This window comes from Ochotona princeps, chromosome 2 (genome assembly GCF_030435755.1).
Source record: "Ochotona princeps isolate mOchPri1 chromosome 2, mOchPri1.hap1, whole genome shotgun sequence".
Lineage (NCBI taxonomy): Eukaryota > Metazoa > Chordata > Mammalia > Lagomorpha > Ochotonidae > Ochotona > Ochotona princeps.
In genome coordinates, this window is record NC_080833.1 from 60602583 (window position 1) to 60617246 (window position 14664).

Genomic DNA, 14664 nt, shown 5'->3' on the forward strand with positions numbered 1-14664 from the left:
TCAAGGTTACAATATGAGCAGCAATAGTGCCTGTGTGCCTCATAAATTTATTGATATGCCATTACAACTCTGTTGTCTGGAAACAGGACAAAACGACAAAATAGTTTTAAGGTATAGTAAGTATACATACATATATATGTATATATACACATATATCTGCTATTTTATGATATTTTTACAATTAAATGTTCTCCTTGAATTATACCATTCACATAATAATATGAATTTCTTTAATCATTTTCTGATCTTTATCATAAATTCCATGTTAGTAATATTATTACATTCAAAAATAGTATTTATATGCATACTTATAATGTATATATGAAGCAAATATGATGACGTGCTAAAATTTGTTAAATTAATGTGTGTTCATAGAACTTTGTGGGGAGCCGCTGACCCCACATGGGTGAGGGGCTTCAAGATGGCGGCTGGCCGAGTGCCAGGAGGCGCGACTTGTCCCTGCCAGTGGGCAGGCAGGAAGTCACAAGGATAGGCTAATTCTCCCTGGCTGCGATTGCTGGCCTATCAGATAGCGCCCCATGGACCACAGGCAGAAGTGATTGGTGGAAGAACCGTATATAAGCAGCTCACTTTTGACAATAAAGCCTTTTTTGGTTCGCCCTCGCTTTTTGGTTTTGTCTCTCTCCTTTTTGGTTCGTGACATTCTGGTGGCCCTTACAGGGGGAATACAGAAACGGGAAGAATTGGGAAGAAGGGTGGTGGAAAATGGGAGGAAGGGTGGCGAAGAAGCGGGTAGGAAAGCTTAGACAGATGGGGACAGGAGTAGCGGAGAAAAGGTTTTAAAACCTAGCCGCTTTTGCCAGTTTTTCCCGGACTTCCAAGAGTATGACTCGGCGTTTTTAGTGTCGCGGCCAGAGCGGCAGTGACAGAACTTCTCTTTGTGTTTTTCTGTTACTTATAGTATTTAAAATAAAAAGATAAAATAAACATTGAGTGAGAATAATTATAAATTTGTATAAGAATTGCCCAATGTTGATGTAATAGTCTTGCTGAAAGATTGATTAGGAAAATCATCAAGCATTTGAAAAATCTTCAACTTCTTTCTAGATATAAGTAATGTTTTAGAATTGAATTTTCTTTAATTCAGTTAAGAGAGCAACCTATGAGGACAGTAGTGATGATTTCCAAATGTTTTCTACTCAGAGTTCACTTATAAAATCAGTACTCATTTAAATCTGCACCAAGTACATCTCCATTTCCTGTTTGCTTTCCTATTCATAGGTGATATGAGTGAGGAAGAAGAGGACAGCCCCAGTATATTTCTGTTTGAATTGTAACTTGTTGTATTTCAGGAAATAGAAATCCATATGCACTAGCTAAAACAAACAAGGTAGAGATTGTATAAAAGGCAAGATAGGTTTTATGGAAATAAATGAAATATTGAATAATCTGACAATGTAAATGAAAAAGTTGTCATTGCATTTGGGTATCATTGGACAAGGTTTTACAAGACTTCCTTGTAGCATGAACCATTTAATAGCCATTTTCCTACAATATGTCTATCATTTAACTTGATTCTGAATGACCCCTTTTTAGGTGCCTCTTTTAAAATCTGGGGCTAGGGTGTGTGAAATAATTTATTTTTAGAGAAGAATGGTATTAGAAACAAAGTCATCTCTAGGAAACAACAGAACTGCATATACACTGAATTGGTCATAGGGTTTAACAGAAGTAAAACATCATGATTAGCATCCTGATTCATTATTGGATATTTTTGTAGAAAGCATATTAGAATAGTTAATCTATCCTTGATTGCATTTCTTGTCGATCATTATACAATTCACCTACTTCTAACAGAATGATAGAAAAATATAGAGCTCTGCCTCTGCTTTAGCTTATCTAAAACTCAGTTTCTAGAATGCACTCTCTATTTTCTTAATTCTTTTAAAATTCCTGTTTTTGTTTTCCATTGTACAAATTCACAAAATCCAGGAGGAATTAATTTTCCAAGTCTCTGTAAATGCCTTATCTACATTGTTATGTCCAGTCTTTTAATGGTTTTTACATTTCTTTCGATTAAATGGACCTAATAAATGTCACCATTATTTAGAATTCATGAATCTTACATTTTTTAAATCACTGCAAATGATGTATACATCTGAATTTGTGGAGATTTTCCTGTGTTTGATTATTTTTGTGTGACTCATATGTTTTAATTACATAATAATTAAGCACTGATGTTCAAAAAAACAACATAGGGTTTTAAAGTATTTTGTTCTCATTTGTGAACAATCCCATGAAGTATTACAAAAACTAGTATTATAGAAGAAATGAAGTTGCCACAATCTTTCAAATATGTCCTAAATTAAAAGATTTATTTTGAATATCTTTTTTTTAATATATTTTTATTGGATAGTCAGATATACAGAGAGGAGGAGAGACAGAGAAGATCTTCTGTGTGCTGATTCACTCTCCAAGTGGCTCTAATGGTTGGAGCTGAGCCAATTTGAAGCCAGGAGCCAGAAGCTTCCTCCAGGTCTTTCACATGGGTGCAGGGTTCCAAGACTTTGAGTTGTCCTTGACTGCTTTCTCAGGTCACAAGCAGGGATCTGGCTGGGAACCAGGGCTGCTGGGATTAGAACCGGCCCATATGGGATCCTGGCACTTGCAAGGCAAGGACTTTCGCTGCTAGGCTATTGCGTGGGCCCTATTTTGAATATCTATGTGAGTAAAAGAAAAAATGGGCAAAGATTAAACAATTCATCTTGCTAATCTGTGATGAAAGAAGAGTGAGGTATTCCAAAAAACTTAAGAGATATCTGATATTTAAATGAAGAAGATAAAAATAAATATGTTGTTATGCATAGTTCTGCCCAAAATCCAGTTAGTTTCATCCTAGTTTTATAACACAATCAGAGGCAAAGTTATCACTAAGTCAGAAGCATGATACAGATGTATGTCAATGACATGTCATTATAAGACTCTACTGGGGCAATGAAAGATGAATTTCTTCTTTTTTAAAATTTACTTTATTTTTATTGGAAAGTCAGATATACAGAGAGGAGGAGAGACAGAGAGGAATATCTTCCGTCCATTGATTCACTCCCTAAGAGGCTGCAAAAGGCTGAAGCTGAGCAGATCCGAAGTCAGGAGCCTGGAGCGTCATCTGGGTCTCCCACGTGGGTGCAGGATCCCAAGGGTTTGGGCCATCCTTGATTGCTTTCCCAGGCCACAAGCTGGGAGCTGGATGGGAAGCAGACTGCTGGGCCTAAAACCGATGCCCATATGGGATCCCGGCATGTGCAAGGTGAGGACTTTAGCCAATAGGCTACAGCACAGGACCCAGAAGATAAATTTCTTGTAGAAACAGACAATTCACAAACTCAGAGATTTTGACTCAGTAAGAATTGGCATTATTAAATATCATTCCAAACGTTTCAGAAATTATTAAAACATTCATGTATATGGTTGGAATTTACAGTGAAGAAGAACTTATATCTAAACAATAATTCCAAAATGTACTAGTTGTCTAACTACACGATGTTATGTTATTTCATGTAGGCTCAAAAAAGAGCCAGTATTTCCAGTCCTAGTCCTTATCATCACTGACTGTAATGTCATGAATGCTTCTGTTCCTTGAAAATTTATATGCTGAAAGCCAATTACCATAATGAATACATGATAAGGTGGAGCTTCTGGGGGAGGTGTAAAGGTTGTAAGGGCTTCATCAGCATGTGTGATGTGTGCCCTAATTGCCTCCTGCCCTTCTCCTTTCTCAAGACTCCTTGTTCATAGCATCTAGGGCAGAAATTAGGATCTTATGTGATACTACATCTCCTCAGGCCTTGCTTTGGGTTATTGCAAGCACTAGAACTCTCAGAAAATAAATGATATGTAAGTTACCAAGTCTTAGATAACTTGTTATGATAGTGTTACAAAACTAAGAAAATCTTTAGAGGACAAAATTCATTTATTTTCTATACATATTATACAGAAAGTTCTCTGTGGCACACTATCTTTCAAATAAGCTTGTCAACTGAGAAACAAAAATACAAAACACTCAGTAAAATATGAATATCCAGATGAACAATGAATTCATTTTGAGATTTTCACATAAATATGCATCATGCATACACGTCCCAGGAAATAGTTGGCATAGGCAGATAGGTTAAAAAAGTGTTTTTTTTTTCTTTTTTAAGTACGAAAATCAAACATGGCAAGCATCTTGTTTTGCATCGTTTTTGGCAACCCTGCTCTTGAGAATGCTAGAATCAGATATATGTGGTGTGGGGCTTGCACCAGCAGGCTAGATTATTTCCTTACCATAAAGAGGTATGGTCAATAACGAATGTAGCCGACTCTGGCTACATTTTCTGAGTCTCAATCAGGAAGTTTCAGAAATGCAGGCAGTAAATTGTTGTCCATTTGACTAACCTGTAATTTTCCTTAGTTGGCAAGATAATGTCAGTCATTTTAATTCCATTTCTCTGCATACTCCTTTTTCCTTAACATTTTCCCCTCAAGATAAAGTGAAAGATGTCCATTACACACTCCTTATTGCCACTTTACAAGTGTCCCTGGAGACCCCACCTGTCAGGCAGTGCTGTGCTGTCAGCAGTAGGGGGTCATGGGATACTGCCAACCCGGGAAAGACAGTAGTGCAATTCTTGATTCAGTGCTTCCTGTATTTTTCAACTTATTTGTTTTAAAATCAGAAATGTTTTATAAATAACATGTAATAAATTCTTGTTTGAGAATGACTAAAAGAAAATATTTCAGATTCTTATATAGTACAAGATCAGTGAATCTAGGATCTGTAATTAAATGATCAAACAAGACATGAGACAAATAGCCACGTGGATAGTTCAAGATAAGGAGCTAACTATAAAATAGAAGAGCTGTGTTGTGTTTTACACTCTATTGAGGCACTCTGCCAACCAAGAAATGAGAATTTCAAACGCATCCCCTCACTTTACAGATGTATGATAAATTATTTACTGTGAAATAGAAATATCTGTAAAATCTATCAGTGTATTTACTTATCTTAGATTTTGTATGATTTCAAAATCGTTGGGTAAAATTTTAACGTGATCGATTTGGCGTAGGTTAATTACACCAGACACTCTGAGAGAATCATTCTGTAGTTGTTAGCACCAGAGCATTGAATAATTGTTCAGATGGCTATTTCCATACTTTGGGTGTCTAAGTCGGAGCTCCGAGACAGTGCTGTGGCGACTCATATTACATTACTTCCATTCCTCTCCCTCATGCTTTCATTGAACTTTCGTTCTCTTCCCCCTTACTCTGTATTAAATAGTATACAAGTATTATTACCATGATAAATTTTTCTGAAAGGAAAAAAAACTAGCTATAAGAGAAAAGAAAGTAATACTGTTTTATCAACTGCTCATGAGTTGCACGTTGTGCTGAGTTCTTATAAAATTCATCTCTTTCAATCATCATAGGCATCCTGTAAGTTAGATATAATTAACCTAATTAGATAATTTGTCCAAGATGACCCAGATGCTAGATATTATGAATTTAATTTCTAGTTGTACAACACATGCAATTTCTTTTCATTTATGTATACATCCTTATTTTACATTGACTTTCTGCTAAAGATGCAGCATAGTGACTAAAATTAAAATATGTGAGCAATGAAATACCACAAGCACTTTACTAATGCCAAAGAAATTTATTTTGCTCCTGTGTTTCCATTATTTCTTATTTTTAAAGATATGTGAGAGACTGCTTCTCGGCCTTTTGTCTAAGATTAAGTATAGTAAAGATCTGTGAGTAGGGAGTGGGGAGAGGGAGGGAGAGAGAAAAAACATCATCCCTTGAATTCTTCCAGCAGCCCTTAAGATCAAAGCTGAAACTTGAAACAAGAATCAATCATGCTTTCCCACTTGGGTGACAGCAAACAAGTCACTGGAGTCATCGGTGCGGCGTCACAAGAAGTGCATTCCTGGACGCTAGCTGGAACGAGGTGCTCACTTGAGGAACTGGGAAATAGTAACTGCAGGGCCAAACACTTGTCCCACTTTCTCGTTTATGCCTTTTGGCATTGGCAACTTCAACTTCCTCAGAAAACTTCAACTTCCTCATTGCAATAATTATGTTGCAATGAATAATATCCATTGCAAAATTGTATTAACTATATCATGAAAGTGAGGAAGTACTATGTATACACACATGAAGAGAAATAACTAAATAAATAGAAGGGCTTTGGGCTTAAGAAAAAATAATGCAGCAAACGTGTGGTAAAGTGTTGTTGTGATATACATTTAAAATGCATGTAAAATGTAAAGAACTTTAGGTAATGGTGCTAAAATTTGCACTAAATGAAAAGTCCTAAAATTTGTTAGTTCAGATAGGAAAAAATATGATAAATATCAGGGGCCTGTTCCTATTAAAACCACATGTAAATGTATCCTTGAGTAGACTATATAGTAACCCTGATTGAAATATCTTATTGTTGGATATTCTTCTTCTAATATATTACATCAATGTTTACTTTCAGAGGAAAGGTTTAAATTACACACTTTTACTAAATGATTATTTGTAAAGTGCTGCTCTCCAGTTTCAGTGTTGTGATGACACATCCATCAGTATACCCCACAGATATTATTAGTAATGCTAAAACAGAAAGCTTGGAAACATCATTATTCTTTTAAACTAGACTGCCCAATATGTAATAATCTATTTGTATTTTAATTTGTTATAATAATTATAATTCTTTTCAATTAAAATAGGAATTTCTTTTTCAATAGAAACATCACTGCAGCAAAAGAGCACAACATATACTTTCTAACACTCCAGTTCAAATAACCCGGCTGCTTAATGAAAGCAGATTTTTTTAAATTGGTTTGTCTACTAGAAAAGGGACATTTATTAAAATAAAGTTTTATGCTTTAGGGGACATTTCTTATTTTAAAAGCAATTATTTCTCTAATTATTGAGGTATACTGTTTTTTGATAGAAGACTGCCACATTTTTTCAAATGTTTTGCTTCTGAACAATTTATATTTGAGTATTAACAGCCATATGATTGCTTGACTCTTCTGCACAGTTTTACTAAAAATTGCTACAATATTGTTTATGCATAACTTGGACATAATTTCAAGTAGCCTGTTGATGACTGAACACTACCAAGAGGGAACGTCTATGCCCTTCATCCTGATGATTCACTATCAGTCAGAAGTATTCAGTTTCCAAAACTCTTTGACCCTGGCTTCACTAAGCTTGGCATTATCATCATCTTATAGAAGAAAAAAAACTCCAGCCATTTAGAAACAAAAGTACATTTTCTCATTTAGACATTTTCCCAAAAGGCATAAAAAGTAATTTTCTACTCTTGAAGCTTCTGGGTTATCATTTTATTTTATCTGATTTTATGAAATATGACACAAGTAGATTCACCAGTGTGATATGGAATAGAAAGCATTGAGAAGAATTAAACTGTTCTTTCATTTAGTAAGACTAAACTGAAAGTAACAAATATTCAAAATGATTTTGAAAGAAATGGGAGACTTTAGAGAAGTTCATACAATCTTGCCAATGTATTTTAGTAATCGGTTTACAAATACATACTTTTGGTTTATAACTAATTTTGAGACAACTTCGATGTTTACAGAAACATTATAGCTTTCATACAAGAAAATGATTGTCTTAAAAGAGATGAGAAAACTAGAGCCTGTGCTAAGGCACAGATGCTAGAGCCACTGCCAGAATCCCATAGGGGCACGGGCTCAAGACATAGCTGATCCACTTAAAATCCAGCTCCTAGCTAATGTGGGACAGCAGCAGACAATTTCCAAAGTGCTTGTGCCCCACAATCACATGGGAGACCTGGAAGCAGTTCTTGGTCCTACAATTTGGACCAGCTATTCCCAGAGATTGCTGCCATTTGGGGAATGAATCAGCAAACAAGAGATCTCTGTCTCCCTCACTCACACTCTCTTTCTTTCTCAAACTCATTTAAAAAAATAGTTTTTTGAAGATATGAGAAATCTAAAGTTCATATATGTGAAGAGACTAACCCTCATCCAAATAGGCAGCTTGAGTAGAGTTACAATCAAATGAAGTGTGTTGTGTATCCAGTGATGTCTTGTCTTAAGATTCTGTTCTCTCTGCCTATACAACATAGGTGTAACAGGCTGTGAATTCCTGTACAACCAACAAATAGCTCACATCCTTAACAAGTGAAAGATAACTAGCTCAAAGGCAACAGTGAGCTAAAAAATTATTTATTATACTGTTACTTATTTGATAATATTTTGTTTAGCTACCAGAATGCAAACACCATGAATTTAGACAATAGCTTTTTTATATAGCTGTATGCTCATGGTTTAGAATAATACCTGATGATTATTCAACAAGACACTTTGATTGAGTGGGTGGATTATAACTGTTAAAATACCAGTGAAGAGCTGAGAAAGCTCAGAGTGAGGAGCTATTTCCCCAACCACACTTAGAGCTGATTTTATGACCAGAACTCTGCTTACATGTACTATATTCCTCCCACCATGCTCTTGACTATGTATAACGATTCAGCTCCTTGGTCTTCCTGCACCGCCAAAGAGAAGTACCCATGCGATTCCTATGGCATATCTGCCCTAGTCATTCCAGTTGGTGTGTGTGTGTGTGTGTGTGTGTGTACGTTTTCTGTTTTTCTTAATATTAATGAATCCTTTTTCCAGTTTTAAAAATAATTACATTCACTTATCCAGAATATATTACATTGAGATCTTTGAATATTTCACCTTAGAATTGTGAAACCATTTTTTTTTTCAGTAGAAATCTTTGAGGAAGAGATACTTTATAGAATACATGTAATGAAAAAGCTTACAAGGGAAAACAGGCAGACATCAGAGGTTCTGTTCTTTCATTTCTCTGTTCACTCCCCCATCACAGACCCCAAAGATTATCACATGAATTATCTTCAAACAGTTCATGGAAAATGTATATTAAGAAAAAAACTACAAATGGATTTTGAAAACAATTGGACCAAAAAATAAATACCTCAGCTTTGAATTCCATTGTCCAAGAATATCTGGAGTATTCTAACATGAAAAATAGTGGAAATTTTTCCTTCAGCAGTTTGACAGCTGCAACTGTAATTCCAACCCTAGGAGAACCTCTGGTGCTCCTTCTAGTATCTATCTTCTGTTTCAGTTGAATTCAAAGAAGGAAATAAAAACATCCAAGTATTGCTATGTATTGGGGATTTTACTATGTTATCTCTATTCTCATAATCATCTAGCTAATTAAAACTTATACAATGATTTTTCACCAGTAACAGAAAGAAAATGAGAAGCCAGGTTTAATCCCACATTCATCTTACCCCAAAACTAATGCTGTTTTTATCTCTCCATGTGTGCATGCATTTCCTCATCTGGTATTTGTTGATCTTCCACTTCAGGGAAAGCCATTAATAGCAAGGTTTTGCTTCCCTAATCTAATGCTTTATCTTCAAACATACTAAACCTTCCAATAAAAAGAGTTTGATACTTAATAACTGAAGAAATGTATATGGAATTAGGGTAATACTTAAAAGAATAGATTAGTAGTTCAAGAGATGGTTGATAACGCTTTCTCTTGAAGCAGAAAATCATTGGAAACTAGAATGGTTTTAGGAATTTAACATGAAAAATAGTGGAAAATTGACTCTGAAAGGGGACAATTTTTAAAAGATTCATTTATTAATTTATTTATTTATTGGAAAGACAGATATACAGAGAGGAGGAGAGACAGAGAGGAAGATCTTCCATTTGATGGCTCACTCCCCAAGTGACTGCAGTGTCAAGGGCTGAGCCCATCCGAAGCCAGGAGTCAGGAGCTTCTTCTGGGTCTTCTGCATGGGTGCAGGGTCCCAAGGGCTTGGGCTGTCATCTACTGCCTTCCCAGGCCACAGACAGGGAGTTGGATAGGAATTGGGCTGTTGGAACACGAACCGGTGCTCATATGGAATCCCAGCATGTGCAAGCTGCTAGGGTACTGCACCAGACCCTGAAACAAGACAATTTTGTTTTGGAAACCATGTTAAGGAACAGTGTGATAAAATTCTGCTACTGAAACAAAAAGATGAAGTCTGTATTTAGAGCTCCCGGGAACCTTGAATGATCTTCTAGTTCTAATTTCCATGAGGCTTAATCATATGATGACTCCTGTTCATCTCAGAGGTTACATTTTTATTACCTAAGGTAATGTATATTTTTACTTCATAACTGCATGGTGCACCCTTGGGAAAAACTCTGTTGTTTAAAACTGTAAATGACCGATACATGCCATTCAGCTCTTGTTGGGATCCTCCCCTATCAGTTATTTGTTTTTTCAAATTAGTGTATTTTCTTCATTGCTGCATTAAAGAATTCAGAACTAGAGACCACTCTGTCTGATTTTATCTACAGAAAAAAAGTTCAGTTAGGAGGTATGATGGGAAACATCGCTCTTCTATCTTCTCCCAGTCTCATTGATACTAGGAGCTTTTAAAAATAGATCTCAGGGAGCAGTGCTATCCATCAATGTGTGATTTGAAGGACACTGAGCAAATTGGTTAATCAGGCATATATCCATGATATACCCCCTGTGATTTCCTAAATGTCTATTTTGTGAACCATTTTTAGAAGGCCCTCTAGTTATAGGTACCATTTAGATATAGCCATGAAGCGTATTTATCACTCTGTGGAATTTCCAGTATCAAAATTTATGAAAAGAATATTATCTAGTGTGGTGCATAAAGGACAAATTTACCCAAAAGTCATTTTACCGTTTTACAAAACCTCAGTACTAGAACTTTACTTTTCTTTTGACTGATATTCCTTTAGACTTTAAACTTACTATAGTTCTTTACTTTCCATATGAATACTGCTTTGAATCTTGCATTTTTTAGTCCTATCTACAGAAAAATTGAATTATAGATTTGAATGTTTAATATATAAATGGAAAATCTACATAAGTATGTCCCCCAAAGAATAAGTTTATTCCTTGACTTTCACATATTTGTCAAGCTTTCTTTTGTTTTCACTGATTAGTTCTTCTAATAAAGAGAAAAGAACAAAATGTAGGTAGATTAAAAAATAGCAATCCAAAATTTTTATATGTTGCAGATGAAAAAACTGCCTATTAACTCAGCCAATCATCTGTGGGCATGAGAATGCTAGATGACGAAAGAGTTAGGACTCTTTGGAAAAGCATGGTGGTACCATGTTTTCATTAGGACTTCGATATTTTAATTATCAGTAAGTCTGATCCTATCACTTCTTCACAACAGCATTCACAATTACTTTCATTTGATTTATGTCCCACTTTCCAATCATTTTTAAGCAAATTTGTAAGTAAAACAGGATCCTGATTATGCACTTGGCCAATACAGCTAATAATGCAGTTCAGTGACTGCATTGTTTAAAACATCTGTATTATGTATGTCCTTTGGAGTCAATCAATTTTATCAGTTAATTTCGTATTTAAGACTGTTTTTTATAATAAATTATAACGATAGAATGAGATAGCTTCTTCAAAGCCATTTTGGCCTATCATGTAATTAAATAATTAAGCTTGATGTTCATTTAAAAAATATCCTTTGAATAATTAGTTTAAACAGTCAGAGCATAAGCAGCATGAAATATGTTTTCTTTCATGGATTTGTTGCCAAAAATGTACTCTATCACATGTTAATATACTTTTGTGATTACTACAATATGAAAATAATGAAACCATATTTCTGGCTTTAATGAAAACATCAAGACCAATTTACGTACATATAAATGTAGTGTTAATATAGAAAAATCTAGAATGCTTTGGGAAAATCTGAGACTCATTTTTGCGGGGGAAGGAGAGAAAAATAAGTTATTTTAACAAAATGTAAACTTGTTATTATTGACTTTTAAAAAGACAAAAAGCTATTTTCTTAGAGATACAGGATTCTCAAACTTATTTATGGTATTCACCTTGTTCTAAATTTTTATTTATTTATTTTCATGTAATGTAATGTGAAAGGCAGGAAGAGATGGAGAGACATCTTCCATCCAGTGGTTCCTGCCCAAGCTGACAATAATCAGGATTAGCCTAGGCCAAATATGGTTGTTCAGAACTTCATCAATATCTCCCCAATGGGCATCAGGGACCCACATAGTAGAAGACAACTGCAGCTGAACCCACATCTACACTCCTAAGGGGGTGCATTATCAGGAAGTAGGAGGCTTACAATTAGAACTAAAGAGCTAATTCATCTTTTTCTTATAATTGCTCCTATAACTTGGAAGTTCAAATATTCAACTTTCAAAAACTAATATGGCCATTGGTTGTTTTATTAATGTTATGTTAAATTTTTTTTAAATTTTGAAACTAAATGCTAATTTTACTGTTTACTGTTTTCATGATCAACTAAATAATTATTTAAATGTGAAAACTAGTTTCCATGTTATTATTCTGTTACGCTTACCCTCCTTTTTACCTCTTTGAATTTTTCTGTGAAACCACATCATTATATATTTTTGTTGCAACACTTTGCAATTGTGGCTTTCATATTAAGTATTTTTGTAGACACTTTTATAGTATTTTCTTGGAAACATTATTCAATGCTAATTATAAGTGCTTCAAATTATTATGAACAATTAAAATATTATTTATCAACCCATCTCTTAGTAGAAATTTTTCTTCAGTTCAAAACTCAGTACACTGGATTATGGTCTGACACATTTGTTGCAAGGATACTGCACTTTCCTGTCTTGAAGGCTTTCCCCTGGCAATAAACAGCAATCAGCTTCAGTGTCATTTATTTATCACAGCGAATATTTAAGGCCTTTTTCATTACGATGTTTTCAATCCTCATGGTTCCAGTTGCAATATAAAATTATGTTTTAGTTTATTATAAGTTGATATGTGTTCTATTATACTGCATCCATCTTCATAAATGCCTAATGCACAAAAACACATTTAAATTTACAATGTACTATTGTGCTTTTATTTTCTTTAAAAATTCTGGTCATATAATCATTTTCTTCTTTCACTTGACAAATGGTTTAAGTCAAAATAAATGTTTTAATGATTTCAAATACAAATTACATGCTGGAATCATTATTCATGGTTGGCCATATTTTCCTTAACATGAACTTCTGGATTTCTCACAGTGACTGAAAGCAATAAAATGCAGTATGTACTGATCTGGACAAACACACATAAGCAATAATCTTTAATTATAAACTGGCATTTCACTGAAACAGGCATTTATGTAAGTCCATAGAAGGAGTGAAAGATTTCATGAAGGTAATAATTTGGTGTTATTTTCTAAATAGTTGTTCAATCTATTTTTCCTAATTAAGAAAGAGAAACAAAGAGCGGCCCTGGCAGAAGGACTCATTATTTGTCATTTTTTGTAATTATTATCATGCAATTAATCTCCAAACTCAGTATGTACACATACTAAAACCCAGAATGTCTGTTCATGGAGACAGAATTAAAATTAGATTAATTCATAATGTACAGACTTTATTCAAAAGCATTAATGTCTGTGTTAGGATATGCACCAGAATCCTCTGGATCAGGAGATGCACGGTCTGTCTCCCTCTGTTACTCCCACTGTCTCTGCCACATGAGGACTTAGTCAGCAGGTACCAATCACCTAACAGGAAGAGACTTCTTCCGAGAATTTGACCATGCTGTATTCTGATCTTAGATTTTCAGCCTCCAAAATATAAGCAGATACATTTCCTCTGTTGAATTGACATAGGCAGAGGAATTTTGTGGTGGCAATCCAGTGTCACTAGTAAAGCACAAGACAGTTGAGTTCCTCCAAAGTCAATACCAGGGCTTAAATTTACTCGGATAGACAATTCGAGAACATTTGTTTACTTGAGAACACTGTATATAGAGTAAACCAGTTGTCAATACTGCCATATTTCATCACAACCACAGCAGTAGAAACTATGCATGTCGACATCTAGCTTGGTAACTCAAACATCTACTGAACTAACCATACCCCATTCTAATGTCTAAATGAGAAAGAGAGAAAGTCAGTAAGAAATTACACAATCATCACTTAATGAAAGTAAATGTAGCATTAGTAATAACTTTGTTCTAACTTGGGTTTAACTCAACTCCACATTTTGTCTGAATCACTATTTTTGAATATGAGATATATATAAAAGTTATCACAGTTATTTGCAGTCCCTCTCCAGGGAGTAACCATGTTCGTTTACTTCCAAGTTTGTCTTTTGACTTATTTGGCAATGGAATGTAACAGATACAACAGATGGATATACTGAAATTGGACCTGATGTAGCAGTGCATTTTTGTTCCATCATTTTTCCAACTCTGAAAGTATCATGTGAGCAATTCTAGCTGGAATAGTCTGTTGTACTGAATATTCTCCCAGAGAACCATGTCTTTTCAGCTTTCTCAAAGGAAGCAGTTAGGGAGCTTCAGCCTATTTAAAAATACTCATAGAGGTACGAGTAAGCCTGGAAAAAATCAGGGGTAATAAATCCTGAACATATCATTCACCTTTAGAATTTGGAATTTAAGATGGATGATAAATTAATTTCAATATTTCATGGAGATAATGTCAGTTGAGTCATTGATCTAATCATGTAATTGTGTGTAGGAAGGAGATCCTCTGATTAACTAGGGCTCTATTTTGTTGCTTAATCCTTTGGTAGAACTGTGTGTATAGAATTGTATAGATTATAGAAAGAACAGTTT